The sequence below is a fragment of the Chlamydotis macqueenii genome, chromosome 11, assembly GCF_036417535.1.
Source record: "Chlamydotis macqueenii isolate bChlMac1 chromosome 11, bChlMac1.mat, whole genome shotgun sequence".
In the NCBI taxonomy this organism is placed as follows: domain Eukaryota; kingdom Metazoa; phylum Chordata; class Aves; order Otidiformes; family Otididae; genus Chlamydotis; species Chlamydotis macqueenii.
The window spans coordinates 2,871,885-2,878,851 of record NC_141566.1 but is presented as its reverse complement, the minus strand read 5'-3'; positions in this window follow the sequence as shown (position 1 = coordinate 2,878,851).

The window sequence follows — 6,967 nt, the reverse complement described above, 5'->3', positions numbered from 1 at the left end:
TGTGCTGGAGTCTGTGTCATTGCTGACATGGTTGAACATTGTGAAAAGAAAAACAGTAGGGAAGAGCTCATGATTGACTTTTGAAATGAGATTAAAGGATTACATAATTGTAACTTGGATAAATGACAATTAAAGATGAGAAAACCTTCTGAAAGTAATTGAAGTTGAGCTCTGGAGAGGGAGTAGAACTATTTGGTATTTTCTGTGGGGCCAGAGGTAGGAAACTGAGAAAAAGAGCCTGAGGGCAAAACCTGAAATTTGGTCCTGTTGTTCTAGTTAAGGTGGTATAAGCTTCATCACTGAGTCCTTTATATTTCAATCTTAGGTATCTTTTATGCTGTAGAGGATGATCTGTTACTGTCAGATGTACAAACTCAATCTAAGATACTTAATAGATGTTTATTGTCTTCTGTGTGTGCAGTGCTTTCTGTGTATATGCAGCTCAGATAGGCTAACAGAGGAAAAAGGTCATGGAAGAGAACATTCATCAGCTATAACATCCTCCTTTTCAGGAATATATCTGATAGATATATTAGTAGATTCTTGTAGGTTTTCCCGTATGTTTTCTGAGTCATTAGTTACATATGAAAGTACCAAAAAATTGTTCATAGGATCAACTAAACTTCTGTATATCTTGGATTTGTAGCTTCAGAAAGGCAAATATTTTAATAGATTTTTTTTTCCAAAAAATAAACGAATCCAGTATCCTAGCAACAGTTACATAGCTGATTACAAATATCAGACTTCCCAGGGTATTATGGAATTCATTCTAGCAATCCCATTTAATTAATTCTGTCTTCAAACTAATTACCAGACTGACACAGGTTCTGAAGTTTGAAAGAACCGTCAGATGTAAATGAGACTGGAGCATCCTCCAGGAGATGGGTATGCGTCAGTGGAGAAGAGAGTAAGCAAACACATCAAGTCAGTAATCATTGCAGTGATTTAAAAAAAAAAAAAAAAAAAAAAAACAAACCTAAAAATGAAGCTCATTTTTCTTACAAAGCCTCTCTTGGCCGTTTGTGGAGGAGGCAGCAGTATGTTTGAGAGACTTCTGCAGCACTGGTATGTATCATGTATTTGACTGGAGTGGAAGATTTGAGGCAGTTAGCTAAAAAAGTATGTACATTACTGCTCAAGAGGACTCTCTGTCTTAGGAAGTGCAAAACCTGATAAATCTCTCCAGCTCAGAAGGTTCAGTTTGTGTTTTACTTTCAGAGGTGGGCTATGTAGGGGTTTTATCAGTACAAAACCCTTTAAAAAAAAAAAAAAAAACAAAACAAACCCAACACCTCCAGTAAGATAGACAAAATTACATAGAGAGGAAAAGATAGTTGCTTTGCAGAACCGTATGAGTGGTTCTGTAGGCAAGAGAACATTGACTTGAATGTTGGAAATGCCTCCCTCTCAGTTCGTTAAAGACGGCTCCTTGCAGTGATTAGTCCAAATCAGTGTGTATTCTGTGCCAGTGATCGTCAATGGGTGCTCATCAGAAAGACCATCACGTGGATTTCTGGTATCTTGAGCCTGTGGAAGTGACAGGCTCTTCTTCATACAGTGCTCCTGGTGACCTGCCACTGGACTGAGCTTTCATCAAGAGAGAACAGGTACTCCTGAATGAAGTGAGTTTATGTTCCGTTATCTTGCAAAGGAAAATACTGCAAGGACCATGAACGGTGTTTTCAACTCTATACCTTCAGTAGGAACTAAAAGCACAGTCATGCTGTTCTCCCTGTTTCCTTGAGATTTGCCCTCTTTAAGTGCCTCGGGGATGAAAGTAGTAATTTGAAATTTGCATCCATATTATCTGTTGCCCCCCTCCCCATCCGTATGCACCGTCTCCAAGAGCCCAGGGCAAAGATGCCATTATACTCAGTCACTACCAAACCAGGTGCAGTCAGGAGATCTAACAGAATGTTAATAAAAGGTCTGATGAAGAACAAAAAATAAACAAACCTGCTATTGCGCCTGTAAGAATTGCTGCTACCAGGAAATGAAAAAATTGCACATGGCAGATGCTGCCTGCCTACACTCCGCACTGCTGTTCAGCTCTGAAATCGTGTCCCACCAGGTACAAACAAAATCAAGTAAATTGGTTTGCAAAAAAAAAAAATCAATTTGCAAAATCTGGTGCGATGACAAAAATGTCATTCTCTTCTGTGCATCTCTGAGACTACATACTTGTTTTTATGGTTTAAAACAGAACTCTAAAGAGTCACATAATTGTGTACATCTCATTCTTGAAAGATGGCAGAGACTTAAAAACCCTGAGTTTTGCCGAAGCTTCACCACGGGCAGAGGACTCAAAGCTCCACAATATGTTGTTTTAAAAGATAAGGAAATAATGAATTGGCTGGAAGGGTGTTTATCTGGTTTCAAAGTTCAGTAGTATGAGAGGAAAAAAAGATACTGGAGATTGATTGGAAAAGATTTTTTAAAAACTAATGCCAGAATACAGCTGTTTTAGAAACCAGAAACTGTCTGTCCTGCTACAGTACTCACATGAGCAAAACAACTGGATCCACAAAAGAACTGGGGATCAAAATGACCGTACTGCTGTCAGGGATCTGTTCTAACGGACGTTGTTCCCACTTCTGCGTGGATGTCGGAGAACAGAACTGGGCTCGGATGCGCGGGGCTGCCAGCCAGGGCCGTGTGGGCCAATCCGTTAGAAGAGACCAAGGGATGCTCTTTTAAAACCTTCTGAGCACTGTTTGCAGCAGGGCTCTGGGTTGGTGAAGCCTTTCGGCTTGGGAGGTGCTTCTGTTTTGTTTGAGAGGCCCGTCCGTTAGGTTAGTACGCTTAGTTACTGCCAACTAATGTAGTTAGTCCAGTGCCAAATAGCAAATGTCTGTGACAAAAGTTCAGGATTCACCTGATAATTGCAGGGGAGGAAGAGGGATGGGCAAGACAGGTTTGCTGTGGGTATATAGAAAGAGAGTTGGTTTAAAGTTTTGCCTTTAAAAGATAGGGAAAGATATATATCAACTATCTAATTAAAAGGATATTATTTAGGGTGCAAAATGAAGAACTTAAAAAATAGAAAATGTCACATTTATGATATTTCATGGGACTTTTAACCTAAATCTGGGCATTTGATCGCATTTCCAATCTCTCTGGAGTACAGAAAGACAATAGTTTTGGGGAAATATTTCAAACAATATTTGGGCAAGGCTATAAATGTGACAAAACAAGATGATGATTGTTCATCCCCAGTGATCTCTTTGTGTAGTTACCACCACTGAGACCCGTGTAGGTCAGCGTCCTGTCCCGGTGGAGAACGAGCAGCTCTTCAGCGGATGGACGTGACCGGGGATGGGTATTGTGCGGACTCCAGCACCCTCTAATGGTGCAAGCACTTGCTCACCATATGCTCCTGTGTACTTGGAAATAACTGCATTTGTAATAATAAGACAAATTTTGCTGCAAATGGCCACTTTTTCACTTGGTGGCAATTCAAAGTTTTGTAATATTTTAAATGGCTTCGCTTGCAGTCCGGCCTGGTAGGCCTTGCTACATGTCCGTCGACCCTGCCCATATTTCCACATTAAGTTATGATAAAATTTTAAAGTGGGGGATGGGATGGGTGAGAAATCTGGGAGAGGAGGAAGCAGGGGATGACCGAGAGCAACGACACCACGCGTGCAGCTTCCAGCTTACAGCAAGGCAGGACTGCCGATTAGGACAAAGAAAGCTAGGAAACCTATGGAGGAAAATGTCAGCCCACTTTGGTTTCAATTTTAGTGGTAGGCTAATTGTCTAAATCTAACTTTTGTCCTAGAGCTGCAGAGAGAGATCTTAAAAGTGGTATGTACAAAGACAGCTCTACTCACTTCGTTAGAGCTCTGCTCATTTACATCAATTGAGTAAGTTCTAGTGGTTTCCTTAATTTACTTTATGCACTGCAAGATAGTATCAAGGTGTTGTGTACAGATTATGTGGGTAAATGTACGGCAGGACCATGGTATGTGTGCACAAACGCATGTAAAATGTAGGAGTCCCAGTACAGCGCTGCAGAGTCCTGCCGAAAGTAACAAAAAATAGGTTTTCCTGGGGTTTCTGAGAAGGTTTAATGTGTAAATGTGGCAGCTTTTATCACATGTAGTGGAGAGCTCTTAGTGAATATAACAGAAATACAGCTTGCTCATAAGTTAATACCAGTCAATCCTCTTTACACTTTCACCATCTCCAAGTACTTAGCTGTAAAAACGTGGAAGAAAAGGGAGAGCTTTTATAAAATAAGACTCTGAGAAGTCACTGGTAAAAATAATAGGATCTCTTGTGAAGTCTGAAGATGACCACTTGCATCTACTTTTTCTTTGTAAAAGTATTCCCTAATCCTGATTCTTTGGCCTGCTAGTCCTTTGAACTTCCTGACAGGACAGCAGTCAAACAAAATTGCTGAATTCAGGCCTGTTTGAAAAACTCCAGCTACAGCAAAAACTGCGACTGCCGTTGAAAACTGTGTAAGCTGTGGTTCGTTCTGCAGTAAATACAAACAACAATCAGGATGACAGCCAAGATATTAATCAGTAGTTATGGAGCTCTGCATGGCCGATCTCTGGACCAGCTCTCTTTTTTTTCCCTCTGCAATCAGCTGTTTAATTTCGATTTTTCTGAAAAAGCTTGATCTTAACTCCTCTGCGTGAGCTGGGGTGCGGCGTTTTTCATACAAAGCCCAAATCTGATACGATTAGAACTTAGCATGTGTTACAAGATTTATCTACTTACCTACAAGTACGGTATGCGGTAGTCCAAGATACCATCAAGGTGGGGAGAGTTGCTGTGTTTTCCTACAATAAATGACAAAACGGGCCAGCCTCGAGGCCCACGAGCCTTTTTCAGATCAGCAGGGAGGTCAGAAGGCAGGGCGCTCAGCTGCCAGTTGAGGTTGGTTTTCGTTTCCTTTTTAGGTCACGGATTATCACATCTTCTTGGATATCTCAGTCACTGATAAGCAAAAGCATGTGTAACCTACGCAGATATAAATATGTCTGACATTAAGAAAAGGTTACACCTTTATTTTACACACACTAGGTCAAAAGTAGTTTGAGAAGTTAGATCTTCACAAGGTTTGGCTCATTTTGGAGCAATCTTTCCACACACCTTCAGGGCTTGCATGTATTACAAGCTTAAGCAAGATTTTGAGATGAACAGTGGGGAAAGTAACTTGCACAACTTTGATTTCCCAGATTAGAATATGATTTTGAAATGCCTACTCTAGTCTGTGCACAGTTTCATGTTCAACACTGGAAATAAAAACTGCATTTTCCAGTTGTGGTTTTTTTTTTACAGGACAATACAATTGAGCATTTTCTACCATCTGTAATTTTTTAAGAGCTTTTTCTCATACAAAAGACAGCATTTCGGTGAAACTGGTACATGTAGTCCTTTGGGTTTTTCTGCAGTAGGTAAATTGTAAAAACTGGCATTTGTTTCCTGAGTTTATTTTGTTTCCTGATGTATTTCAGCTATTTTTGGACCAGTGACAAAGCCAGTGCCATCGTAGCTGGTGTCAGTCTTACTCCAGTCTTCAGACTACAGCTCTCTGTGATGACGTACTTCCTGATGCCCAGCGTCTCTACGGCACTGGTGAGTCACCGCCACCTGCCTTTCTTTGAGCACCCAAAAAGTTAGGTATTTCAAGAAAAAGCCAATGATGCTAAGCCTTATTTAAATTACCCTAAAGCTGCTAGTATTTGATTACTTATTTGCTTTCCTTAGTGCTGCAGTCTGACAGTAGCTTTCAACAGTTGGGTTCACGTGTGGATGAAATAACAGCTTTCTGAACTCTGTGGAAGTTTGCCTCTTTGTTTAAAGAGTTGTGTGTGATGTGTATGAGCAGGAAACTGCCCATGGTCAGAATTAAACTTACAGATATTACTTAGGATAATCCCACTTCTTCCTAAACCCGCTCTCTTAGGTCGGGCTACTTCCAACTGTTGCAGTTGCTGTGGACCCCAGTGAGGCTGTGCATCCAGAGAGAACTTGCTTTAGTTTGTGAAACTGGCTGAAGCTCAACTTTAGATTCAGCATTTATTTTGAATAACGTCTGTAGTGTTGATTTCTGAAAAGGGCACAAGGTACCTTATGCCAGTTATATCTAATTCTAGCTGGCAATTTCAAATGGGGAGCTACCATTTGAACCACAAGTGCAAAAAAATACATTACAAGAATCACAAGATTTCAACGTCGCATGATTATTTTTGTTTTAAAGAGCTGTATTTGGGAATCTCTTACCTCAGATGAGCTCATGTTTATATGACTAAGTCTCCCCTGGAAGCCCATGAAACAAAAGAATTTTGAAGATAATCCATGTGGATCTTAGAACACATAGAAAAACTGGCTGTTGAACAAAAAAAATAGTCTTAATTTTATTTACAGAGGCATTATCTGAAAATGTCTGGTCACTTTTACAGTGTTCCATTGCTGTCTGTCGAGAGGTCATCTTCTGCATAAAGCAGAACATAAAGTTCACACACGTGTGAAAAATGGATGTGCTGTGCCTCCCATCCATATGATGGGCAGTTTTGCGATTTTTTAGGAGAGGAGATTCTGTGAGTTGCTTCAGGTACCCATTTAGCTCACAAGAATTATTTTTAAATCTCACTATTTATAAAAACCTATTGCTGGCAAAAAGGTTGGCTTCTTAGCTCTACATAGCGTGGGCCAGGCGGAGAAAGCAAGCAGGCATTCACATCTTCCTCTTCCAAATCCTCAAAACACAGAGTGTACGTGTCCTGAACCCCATCCCTGAACGTCCCGGAGAGGGCATTTCACTTTCCATCGACTGTGTATTTATGTAAAAAACACAGACTGTGGATTTCTACGTCAGATATCTGAGATTTTGTGTTTAGGGTTACATGCAGCTCAGGCCAACGTACGTTACGGTATCTGAAAAGCACTTTTGCTACAGCAGGGACTATCCAAAAGCTTGGTTAAGCTGGACCACATGCATAAAACAAGT